At 37.4% G+C, this 12,063-nt stretch overlaps 1 non-coding gene across 1 annotated transcript; it reads left to right on the top strand.

Moving 5' to 3' along the window:
- Positions 1-644: 644 nt before the first annotated feature.
- On the top strand, positions 645-747 carry LOC130460314 (small nucleolar RNA R71). The gene has a single exon (XR_008920221.1). It is a non-coding gene; the product is annotated as a small nucleolar RNA R71 (small nucleolar RNA).
- The last annotated feature ends 11,316 nt before the right edge of the window (positions 748-12,063 follow it).

Genomic DNA, 12,063 nt, shown 5'->3' with positions numbered 1-12,063 from the left:
AGCTACCTCGGCCTTGGCTATCGTACCCACTTCCTTGGCCATAGCCTTGGTGGGAACCATACATAGGGGGACCTCTAGGTTGCCTAGCAAAATTTTGATTGTTGGGGTTATCTTTTCTAGCCCTCTCATTCAAGGCATGAGCATATTCCATATCAAAATCACCTTCATATGAAGGGCCATAATCCACAAAAGACACATTATGAACTAAGGGACATGCATTGGGGAAATGACCAAAATCTTGGCAATTATCACAAAAAGAAGTGCCCGGAGGCATAGTGTCATGGGAACTAACCTTGCTCTTCCCCTTAGTGAGAAGAGTGGCCGAAGGTGGTGGAATTGTAGATGGTGATGGTGGTTAGCTTGGCATGCTTTCAAGTTTCTCCAACCTCGAGCTAAGCTTCTCAATGATCCTAGCTTGCTCTATAGCATAAATCGATCCTTTACCATCATCATTCCTTCCCTTTCCATCATAGTCCCTTGCACCAACGTGCCAAGCTTGATAATTTTGGACCACGTCCTCAATTATCTCTTCAATTTGATCTTCGGTCGTGTTCATGATGGGACCTCCCGCGCCCGCATCAAGACTTGTCTTTGAACTTGGACTCAACCCAAAGTAGAAGGTTTGAAGTAACAACCACTTAGGGATCCCATGATGAGGGCACTCCCTTTAGTACTCCTTAAAACGATCCCAAGCTTCGAAAAGTGACTCGTCTCGCTTTTGCTCAAAGGATTGGATTTTGTGGCGATATTCCGCCGTCTTTCCATGCGAGTAAAACTTGCTCAAAAACGCACTAGTCACCTCGTTCCAAGTGCGAAGTGAGTTGGGCTTGACCTCCTTGTCAAGCCATTCTCTAGCTCGCCCAAGGAGAGAGAAACAAAACAATGTCAACCTCACGTAGTCCGATGTGACACCATTGTGCTTGATTGTGTCACAATAGTGCTCGAATTGTTTGAGGTGCTCGTGAGGTGACTCGTTGCTCTTCCCACAAAAGGGGTGGCTTTGAACCAAATTGATCAAGGCGGGCTTGATCTCAAAGTTGTTAGCACTAGTTGTGGGTGCTTGGATACCGCATGTTGCTTCAAATACCCCCGGTATTCCCAAATTCTTAACCGGGAGCGCCATAGTCTCAAAAGCTTGCTCACTCTCTTCTTGTTCCACACCAACACTCAATGATTCGAATCTGTTGTGGCTTGATGAGCTAGTTCGAACACGCCTTAGTCTCCTTAGTGTCCTCTCCAATTCAAGGTCAAGAGGATGGAGGGTCCTTTGACGAGCACGACCCCTATCAAGAATACAAACTCAAGAAAACCGTGAGTATTGCCAAGGAAAAGAAAGCTAAGCAAGATATGCAATGTTTTTGTATTTTCTAATGATAAACTAGTCTCAACAAAACTCAATAACAACGACCGTTCCCCGGCAACGACGCCATTTTGATAGGGCTATTTTCCGTCGTTGATAAGAAAACAACCTAATCAAACAAAATTTATAAAACCACTAAACTAACCGGCTATATGGACTATAGCGGCAAGTATAGGGATCGTCCCATAGAAATGGTGGTTATCGAGTTGAGATATTAAGCTAGTTCGAACAAGAATTGGTTTGAATTATCACTAAGAAATTAAAACTAACAATTAAGATAAATTGAATCAAGATAGGGAAACGTTAGGGAGTCGGGGATAGGCTAGGGAAATTGGGGGAAATGAACTAAACTATCTAGAAATGATGATCATGCAACAACTTGGCAAATAGGCAAATAGCATCAAATGACGAACCCGCCACCTCTCGGATGGGGTACGCTAAGCGTCTAATCTACGGAAGAGCTTTCGCCTAATCCTAGACTAAACAAACTTGCATATAATAGGCACAACTATTTGCTTACACAAGATAGGCTCACAATCTCTTGCCAAACCTAACCTATGCTTCCAATTGAATCTAATCGAATAGCATTTGCAACTACCACTCAATTAGGCATGGATATCCTATCACCAAATCATATTCAATCACATTAATCAATCAACAATCAATCATCAATTTCCCCTAATTAAGCCCCCTAGATTCTCCCCTTTCCCTAACCTAATTCTACTCACTAATCATTCTAAAAATTAAGAAATCCATTAATTCTAGGCTAGCAAGCATGAAATTGAAAGATTAGAAAGAGAGAATCAAAGAGTAGAACAACCAATTAAACAATCAACTAGAAAATTAAGAATCAAAGTAACTAAAGTCAAGGCAAAGAAGAATTCAAGAATTAAAGGAATTAAAGAACAATCAACAATCATAACAAGAGCAAGAAGTAAGAAATTGAATTGAATTGCAAGAAATTAGAAGAAGAGTTTAAGAAATTACAACTTGATGCTTCAATGGAGGAGAGTTTCTCTCTCTAGAAATGCTGAAAATCTTTGGGATTCTAAAATGTTAAACTAAAATTCTCCAATAAAATAAAAAAATGAAAAATCTATTTATAAGTTTCCCCAAATAGAAGCCGAAATTCGAAAATATGCAGCCCGCGCAGCCATTCGGTCGCACATACCCTCTGTGCGACCGAACATAAGAGACCCATTCGAGCAAACATTAAGCCCTGTGCGAGCAAACACAGCGAAGAATAATTCCTTCGTCATGTGCGACCGAACAAGAAAGCATGTTCGGTCGAATGGTGTTTTCTTGGCCTTTGTCTCCTTTGAGCTTTGATTTGGTCGAACAGAAAAACCTGTGTGGGCGCACAAACTCTTGTGCGGTCGAAACAAAATCTATGCGGTCGTTTACCAATTTTGGGGCATTCTGTCTCCAAAACCATTTTGTGCGACCGAACAAGAAGGAACGTTCGGTCGCACTACACTGCAGATTCCTTGATGTCCATCAGCCCTCCTCTGTTCGGGCGCACAAGTAACAACTCGATCGCACAAGCCCTGTTTTGGCTCAATTCTACTTGTTTTCCATCAATTTTCATCATAATCACCTATAAAGCACAAGATGGAAAGAGACTTATAAAAATCACACAAAAAGATATAAAAACTATAAAAACACATAACAAAATAACATGAAATCCTATCCTTATTATTTTATTATTTATTATTTATTATTTATTATTTATTATTTATTATTTATTATTTATTATTTATTATTTATTATTTATTATTTATTATTTATTTATATTATTATTTATTATTTATTATTTATTATTTATTATTTATTATTTATTATTTATTATTTATTATTTATTATTTATTATTTATTATTTATTATTATTATTTATTATTATTATTATTATTTATTATTTATTATTTATTATTTATTATTTATTATTTATTATTTATTATTATTATTTAATTTATTATTATTATTTATTATTATATTTATTATTTATTATTTATTATTTATTATTTATTATTTATTATTATTATTTATTATTATTATTTATTATTTATTATTTATTATTTATTATTTATTATTTATTATTTATTATTTATTATTTATTATTTATTATTATTATTATTATTTATTATTTATTATTTATTATTTATTATTTATTATTTATTATTTATTATTTATTATTTATTATTTATTATTTATTATTTATTATTTATTATTTATTATTTATTATTTATTATTTATTATTTATTATTTATTATTTATTATTTATTATTTATTATTTATTATTTATTATTTATTATTTATTATTTATTATTTATTATTTATTATTTATTATTTATTATTTATTATTTATTATTTATTATTTATTATTTATTATTATTATTTATTATTATTATTTATTATTTATTATTTATTATTTATTATTTATTATTTATTATTTATTATTTATTATTTATTATTTATTATTTATTATTTATTATTTATTATTTATTATTTATTATTTATTATTTATTATTTATTATTTATTATTTATTATTTATTATTTATTATTTATTATTATTATTTATTATTATTATTTATTATTTATTATTTATTATTTATTATTTATTATTTATTATTTATTATTTATTATTTATTATTTATTATTTATTATTTATTATTTATTATTTAATTATTTATTATTTATTTATTTATTATTTATTATTTATTTATTTATTAGTTATTATTTATTATTTATTATTTATTATTTATTATTTATTATTATTATTTATTATTTATTATTTATTATTTATTATTTATTATTTATTATTTATTATTTATTTATTATTTATTATTTATTATTATTAGTTATTTTTATTATTTATTATTTTATTTATTATTTATTATTTATTATTTATTATTTATTATTTATTATTTATTATTTATTATTTATTATTTATTATTTATTATTTATTATTTATTATTATTAGTTATTATTTATTATTTATTATTTATTATTTATTATTTATTATTTATTATTTATTATTTATTATTTATTATTATTTATTATTTATTATTTATTATTTATTATTTATTATTTATTATTTATATTTATTATTTTATTATTTATTATTTATTATTTATTATTTATTATTTATTATTTATTATTTATTATTTATTATTTATTATTTATATTATTATTTATTATTTATTATTTATTATTTATTATTTATTATTTATTATTTATTATTTATTATTTATATTTATTATTTATATTATTATTATTATTTATTATTATTATTTATTACTTATTACTTATTACTTATTACTTATTACTTATTACTTATTACTTATTACTTATTACTTATTACTTATTACTTATTACTTATTACTTATTACTTATTACTTATTATTTATTATCTATTATTTATTATTTATTACTACCTCCGTTCCTAAAAGTTCTTTACGCTTTCCGTTTTAGTCCGTTCCTGAAAGTTCTTTACACTTCTACTTTATTCCATTTTTACTCTTATTTGGCCCACCATAATTTACCCACTCACAATACTTTAATATTAGTTTCCACCAACTCACATTGGTGGACAATTTATAGCCACTCATTTTCCATTTGTTACCCCACCATCACATGTTCACCAAAATTCCTTAATTACCGTGCAAATAGTAACCGTAAAGATCATTTAGGAACGGAGGTAGTATTTATTATTTATTATTTATTATTTATTATAATATGTTCCAATGAGTTCTAATAAGTTTAGATAAGTTCAAATCAGATAATTTCAGATAAGTTCTGGTGAAATAAGTTGAATAGAACGCACCCTAAGATTAACAACTGAATACCAAGAACCGTAAGGACTCACTTTTCAAGTGAGAAGAACACTCTTGATTTTCCAGAGAGAATTACCTTGTCTAATACTACCTCCGTTTTAAAATAATTTTTACACTTTCGATTTTGGTTTGTTTCATAATTTACTTTACACTTTACTTTATTCTATTTTTACATAAAAATTTACTATCTTATCCCATAACATTTACAACTTTCCACTCACTTTCTCTTACTTTATTCATTTTTTTCTTACAACCACCCGCTTTTTACGTATCTATCATACTTTATTATATCCACCTATCTTTTTACACATTTTCGTACTTTGCCTTAATATTTATGTAAATAGTAACCGTAAAAATAATTTTAAAACGTACGGATCGGAGGTAGTACTTAGATACTTATTTGAAAAATCTACTTTTATATACTCCTATTGAGGATAATGTAGTTATCCTAGATGATAGAATATCGTATGTAGTAGAGTTATATATGTAATAACTGAGCTATATGATATAAGATAGAAGTCTATATGAATTAGAAAACCTACGAAAAGTAGGAGATCTAGTTTGTATTTTAAATAGAGGCACATATACAACACAAACACAAACACAATATTATATTTCCCCCTCGCATATATTTAACATGGTATGAAGAGCAAGTTGAGATCTTGGGATTATCTAATTTTTTTTCCCCTACAGGTGGGTTGGAGAATTAGACTCACCGGCGGTGTTGTGGGATCTTTTGTGGTGATGACGTGTCACGCGTTCCTCGGAGGTATCAAGTATGCGCTGGCACGATCTTCCTGCAACCTGCAAAACAAGAATATTCCCGTAGGAATATTCCCTCAAATGCCTAAGTATTGGCTAGAGAGAGAAGTAATTTGTAGAGAGAAGGCAGAGCAAAGATAATTTAAGGTAGGTGGTTATGTATTGAATACCCCCTTTTACCTAGGGATCTGCACTATTTATAGTGCTAGGGTTTCTTGAGAATTAATCCCTAAACCCTGGCTGCATGATTGGATGCTTTCTGAAATCGGAACATGTGTCCGATATTAGGAGGTGTGATTAGACCTGTTGGACCTTCTGAATTTTTGGGCTTGCCTGCAAGCTTTGGGCTTTTAGACATGATTGATAAGGGATCCTACCAAGCAAATAGGCCTCATGGCCTAAGTGATGGGTTTTGGACCTGATGCGGGTATTGGCTCTGTATGGATTCGAGGTATGCCTATTGGAGGGCCTTTGGGCCTCCTCTTTGGGCTATCATAGTAAAGCTATGTGGCACTCTTTAGTTTAGGCCACATCATTTGCCCCTCAAGGAGGGTGCCCCTCGCCCATGTGGGGTAGGCTTCTTGACATGGTGGAGTGCCACGTGTGGTCGCTTTTCAGAACCTGGTTTCTCCTTTAAAACCTCCAGAAATCGTTTATTTTCTCTCATTTTCCTTTTGTTATTTCAAAGAGATTTTTAGAGAGAGAAAGCGGTTTCCCGTCGAAGATCTTCTTGTGTTTGCATTGGGTGTTCTTGGATTCTTCGGTCGTTGTTCTTGGAGCTTTGGACAATTTTGCCTGATAGTTTCAGCAGTTTGATCACTTATTGGTAAGCATTCTTGTTAGTTTCCTGTTTCTTCAGTTACGCATGTATTTGAAAATTTTCTTATGATGCTTCTATTTCTTGGGGAGACGTCCTGTCAGTCGCCGCTTCTCTTGTATCTGAATGGTGCACTTGCTCTTTGCTTTTTCCTCTTTTCTGAAGTCGGACATCATGTTCCTTATGCAGGGCGGCATGACACGTATTAAACAAACGACCAATGTGGGTGCATGGGCAGCACCACGAGAGAGGGACAGCAGGGTTCCTTTTTCGAACCCGTCCCATATATGGAAATAGGGAGGGAGTTAGTTCCTCACATCATTCAGGAGACGGGGGCTCCAGGGCGGCTCGTTCTTCAAGGAGAAGAAAGAGTGTGGCTTGCCGTCCTCGTATCCCACGTGAGGATTTGAAGATGACTCTTCGAGTTCTTCGGGCGAGGAATTTGCCAAAAATCTTCCACCCATGGTTCGCGGGAAAGAGGACGTGGACTTGTTTCCTTCTGACATCCTCCCAAGCAGGAAATGGTTGAGGTACCTGAAGGAGCAAGGACGCGACTTTGAGCGTTTCTTGCTCTTGCCTCGTGGTTTTAGTTTTAGGGGTCCTCGTCCTCATAGTATTGTAGACCGTCTTTCTTTGGGAGAGGTTGCTGTCTGTACAGCCGCCTTCCTGTTGGGCCTTAGGTTTCCCTTGCATCCTTTAGTAATGGACGTTTTGGAGGGCTTTGACAATGGCCTGGCCCAGCTGACCCCTAATTCTTGGGCGAATGTTTTTGGCTATATTACAAAATGTGCGTTGAGTGACATCACCCCTTCTTTTTCTTCTTTTGTTAGACTTGTAGATATCGCTCCTTCTTCTCGTTCTCCCCAGGGGTGGTTTACCCTGTATAATCGGCGGGGTTATAAGACGGTGGTGGGTAAATCTTGTAGCTGGGTATGGTGGAGGACCAAGTGGTCTATTATCCGAATGGAGGACCTTCCCCTCTCAGAGCGTCTTTCTCGCTGGAATTATCGGCCTCGCTTCCTGTCTAAAACTGACGCCTATCCTCGCCTTCTTTCAAAGTAATGGAGGCTCATAAAGCCTTTATTTCAGGCCGAAATGTATCGGCTGTCTGCAAAGAGTCACGCGTGGGTGCCTAATAATTGACTTCCCCAAGTGGGACAGTTCACCAACATGGTCTTTCTTGGTCGTTGGTCTCTGCCATTATTTACATAGAGGTAGCATTGCGTTTGTTTTTTGTTAATAACCTTATATTTCTTGTTCTTCACTGATCCCCTTGGCTTGTGTAGATTCTGCTTTGAGTCGTCTGTCCCCAGAAGACAAGGGATTAATGGACGTGCCTACCTGGTTGTCCCAGGTGTACACGGACGACGTCTTCAAAGCCGTGGAGGCCAAGAAGAAAGAATCTTCGAAGAAGTCGGATGAGGCGGCTTCTGGTGACCGTCTCAAGGTACGTTTTATTCAGTTGAACGCGTTTCTAGAGTCTTTAAAGTCTTTGCCGGCTATTCACCTTTTCATTTTTAGGGGCCCACTTCATCGGTTACGGGGAAGCGTCCTGCCCCGTCGTCAGTAGCCCCTAAGCCCAAGCGGCCCTTCTTCAAGAGGCCAAGCAGTACTGATGTTGCGGTGAAGCCGTCAACAATGAAGCCATCGGCCGCTCTGGCTGTAGGAGAGGGATCTTCTGTTCCACAAGTGGCAGACCTTCCTCCTCCAAAGGAGGCGTCTCCCCAAGTGGCAGATGAGGGTGGTTCAGCAGCCAAGGCGGCTGCTACTGGTGAGGCTGGTGCAACTGGCGCAGCTGCAGATGTTGGCCGTGCTGCTGCTTCCTCGTCTAGAGAGAGGAAGAGCAGGGAGTCCAGAGATCCTTCTCCCGCTGGGGACGTGTCGATGCCTTCGCCTGCTTCGTCAACTTCTAAGTTCCTTAATACTTAGGACGGCTTGACAACTTAGTAGTTTAGTATTTGTTTGATGTATGGATGTTGGCTCAGGTGATATCTTTAAGCGGATGAAGCGGGCCGAGGTGGCGTATATTCCCCATCTGGCAGGTTTATCTCGGAGGAAAAGGACAGGATCCTTTCTACCGTCTATGATGCTATTCCCAAGGAGTATGTGAACTCTTTTCCTGGGATTGATTTGACCAGGGGTACTTTGGAGCCATGCAATCCCTCGTGCTTGACGTGAGCATTTTCTTAATTGTCTTTTCACAAACTCTTTTTAGTTCCTCTCTTAATGTTTTGGAGTGAGTTAAACTTATTTTGGTTTTTGGCAGCTCTTTATCTGTTGCGCCGAGGGTAGACAGTACCGCTTTGACATGCATCAAGAGATGTTGAACCACAAGGACCAAATTGAGAACCATGAGCAGTACGCTGAGAAAAAGGTAAGAATGATCAATGAGGACGCGGATGTGGCCATCAGGTCGGAGACGGATGATGTGAAAAAGGCTGAGGGTGATGCTCAGAATTATGAGAAGAAGCTGTTGGAGCATGAGGAGAAGCTGATTGCTCTTAGGAACGGGTATGCTGCCATCTAAGAGCGGGTTACCAACTTCTCTTCCAAAGTGGACGTCCTGGAGAAGAAGCTCGAGGCCACCCAAGATGATATTGAAACTATTCAGGGGGAAGCCGCTAGTTCCTTCAAGCTTGGGGAGGAGGCCATTATGGAGAGTGCTCGGCGGGTTTGGGGATCAGTCGATGGATGGGAAAGACTTTTCCTGGTTTATTCGCCGGATTTCGTAACAGATGGCCGTCTCGGCCGCTCGACGCCTTGGACTTGATCCCCCCGAGTTTTTTAGTGAGGGGGAGGATGAGGACGCGGAGGAAGAGGAGGTAAACTCTCCCGAAGATCAAGACGTCTAAGACGGAAGCTCGACGGCCCCTCATCCGTAGGCTGCTGTATTTTAGTGCTGGTTTCTGTGGCGCCGTAGGCGCTTGTAATAACATTGATGCCTTTGGGCATTATTTTATTTGGGTTTGTTGCGCCTTGTGCGCATGTATGAATATTTTGTGCCTTCTGTGCACTTATGTTTTTATTCCATCTCAGTTTCATACTGACTTTTAAGGAACATGCTTTCTTGCCCAATTGTGGACGATTGCCCTAGTGTTTTAGGTGATCAGCCTAATTTGGGGCGCTAATCTAGGCCACTCCTTAGGCTGTCAACCGATTAGTCTTTTGTGACGCCATCAAAGGAGAAGGCGTCCATATTGAATGACTGCTTTTTTGAGTCTTTTTTGTGTTTTCACGTATTTATTATTGTTAATCAATCTAGGCCACTTCTAAGGTCGTCGTTCAATTAGCCACTTGTAACGCCGCCAAGTTGGAGGTCGTCAATGTGGAGTGACTTCTTTGATTGAGTCACTTTCTTGCGTTTGTTATATGATTTTGAGTTCTTCATTCGATGAGTGGCTTTATTGGGCCATAAGTTTATCAGATTTTTGATAGGAGGAATATTATCATAAAGTTAATATTTAGTTAAGCAGCGAAAGTAGGTTGGCCGTTTTCTAGGCGCGTATTACAGGCCGTTTTGTTGGCTCTTACACAATTTCTAGGCCGTTTTGTAGGCTCATATTACATAACTTATTCTGACTAGTCTATTGACATTCTACTCTTCAGCCACTTTTCTCTATTTTAACTGGGATACTCTCGCTGGCAGTTGGTGGTTCCTCTTCAAATTTCCTTTTGCCTTTGGTCCCGGCCGGGTCTTTCCTCCATGTTGATGGGTTAAGAGTTGTGAGGTAGCAGTCTCTTGCTTGCTGTTGATCTCCGTGTATAGTCCCTATTGCCCCATCGTCACACACATACTTTAGGAGCATGAGATGGGTGACCACCACTGCCTTAATCTTGTTCAAGGTGGGACATCCCAAAATGACATTATACGCCGTCAAATCTTTGACGATTAGGAAGTCCACCCCCATCTTTCGTCCATCTTTCTGCCCTCCAATCCGAACCGGCAAGTTGATGACGCCTACTGGATGTATGATTCTTCCTCCAAAGCCAATGATAGGGTCGTGAGCTAGGCGACTTAGGCACTCCATGGTCATTATATCAGATGAACTTCCTGTATCTATCAAGATGCGTTTTACCCTCATGTTAGAGATTTTGATCTCGACAACGACATGGTCGTCATGTGGGGTGGCTACACGTCCACCGTCCGATTCACATATTTTTATCCGAGGGAATGGGTCCACTGGTGATTTCCCCGATAACATTACATGACCTAGACGGCGAGCATAATCTTTTTGTCCCCTCATGGTGGGCCCCCCAGCAGCTGGTCCTCCTGATATGACGGCTACAAATCCTCCTTCGCTGTGATTTCCTTCTGTAGCTGAGATAGGTGACTTGTTTTTCTTGTAATGATTTTTTCCCGTGACGTGAGTGCTTCTTTGCAATTAGTTTTTTAGGTGCCCCTTGGAGGCTAGGCTGTCTAGGGCTCTCTTCAGGCTTCTGCAATCCTTGGTGTCATGTCCTATATCTTCGTGGAACTGGCAATACAACTTAGATCTCGACTCTCAGCAGGAGATTTCATGGGGAAGGGCCGTTCAAGGTCGAACCTGGTCCCAACGTCCACTAGGATTGTTAGAAGGTCTGTATTGTATTCGAAATATTCTCTCTCTTGTGGGCGTCCTCTCTTCTGCCCGGGAGAATCGGTATCATGTCCTTTAGAAAGAGCCCAAGTACCATTTACTCGTGGGACTTTCCAGTCTATCTTCTCTTTCTTCCCTGAGGAGTCCGTCGCTTCACTAACCTTTCCATCCTTGGATGCACTGCATATTTCTGTTGCATGAATAAAGGCTTCGGCCTCGTCCAAGACTTCAGCCATCGTCCGGACACATTTCTTAACCAAGTCAAACTTGAATGACCCTTTCTTCAATCCTCTAATAAAATTATCGAAGGAGACGCCATCGGGCAGATCTGGGATCTGTCCGGCTTCTAGATTGAAGCGCTTGACATAGCTTTGCAAAGACTCGTCCTTTCCTTGTTGAATGCGTCCCAAGTGCATGATTGTTTTCCTTTCCTCCTTGTATGCCATGAACCTGGTGGAGAACAAGGTCTTTAGCTCGTTAAAGGAAGCAATTGATCCTGGGGGCAGTCGTTCAAACCATTTGGACGCTACTCATTTAAGGGTAGCTGGGAAATATTTGCACCATGTGGCCTCATTTGTTCCTTGACCATACATGTGGTGACAGTATGCAACTAGGTGCATGTCTGGATCGGTGGTACCGTCATAAGCTTCAATGGTGGGAGTTTTGACTTTAGCCTCTTTCAGGGCGTTCATTATGTCCTCACAGAAGGGAGT

This window comes from Spinacia oleracea, chromosome 4, assembly GCF_020520425.1.
Source record: "Spinacia oleracea cultivar Varoflay chromosome 4, BTI_SOV_V1, whole genome shotgun sequence".
Taxonomy (NCBI): domain Eukaryota; kingdom Viridiplantae; phylum Streptophyta; class Magnoliopsida; order Caryophyllales; family Amaranthaceae; genus Spinacia; species Spinacia oleracea.
Note: the sequence above shows the minus strand (reverse complement) of the source record. Positions and strands in the feature narration are given on the sequence as shown.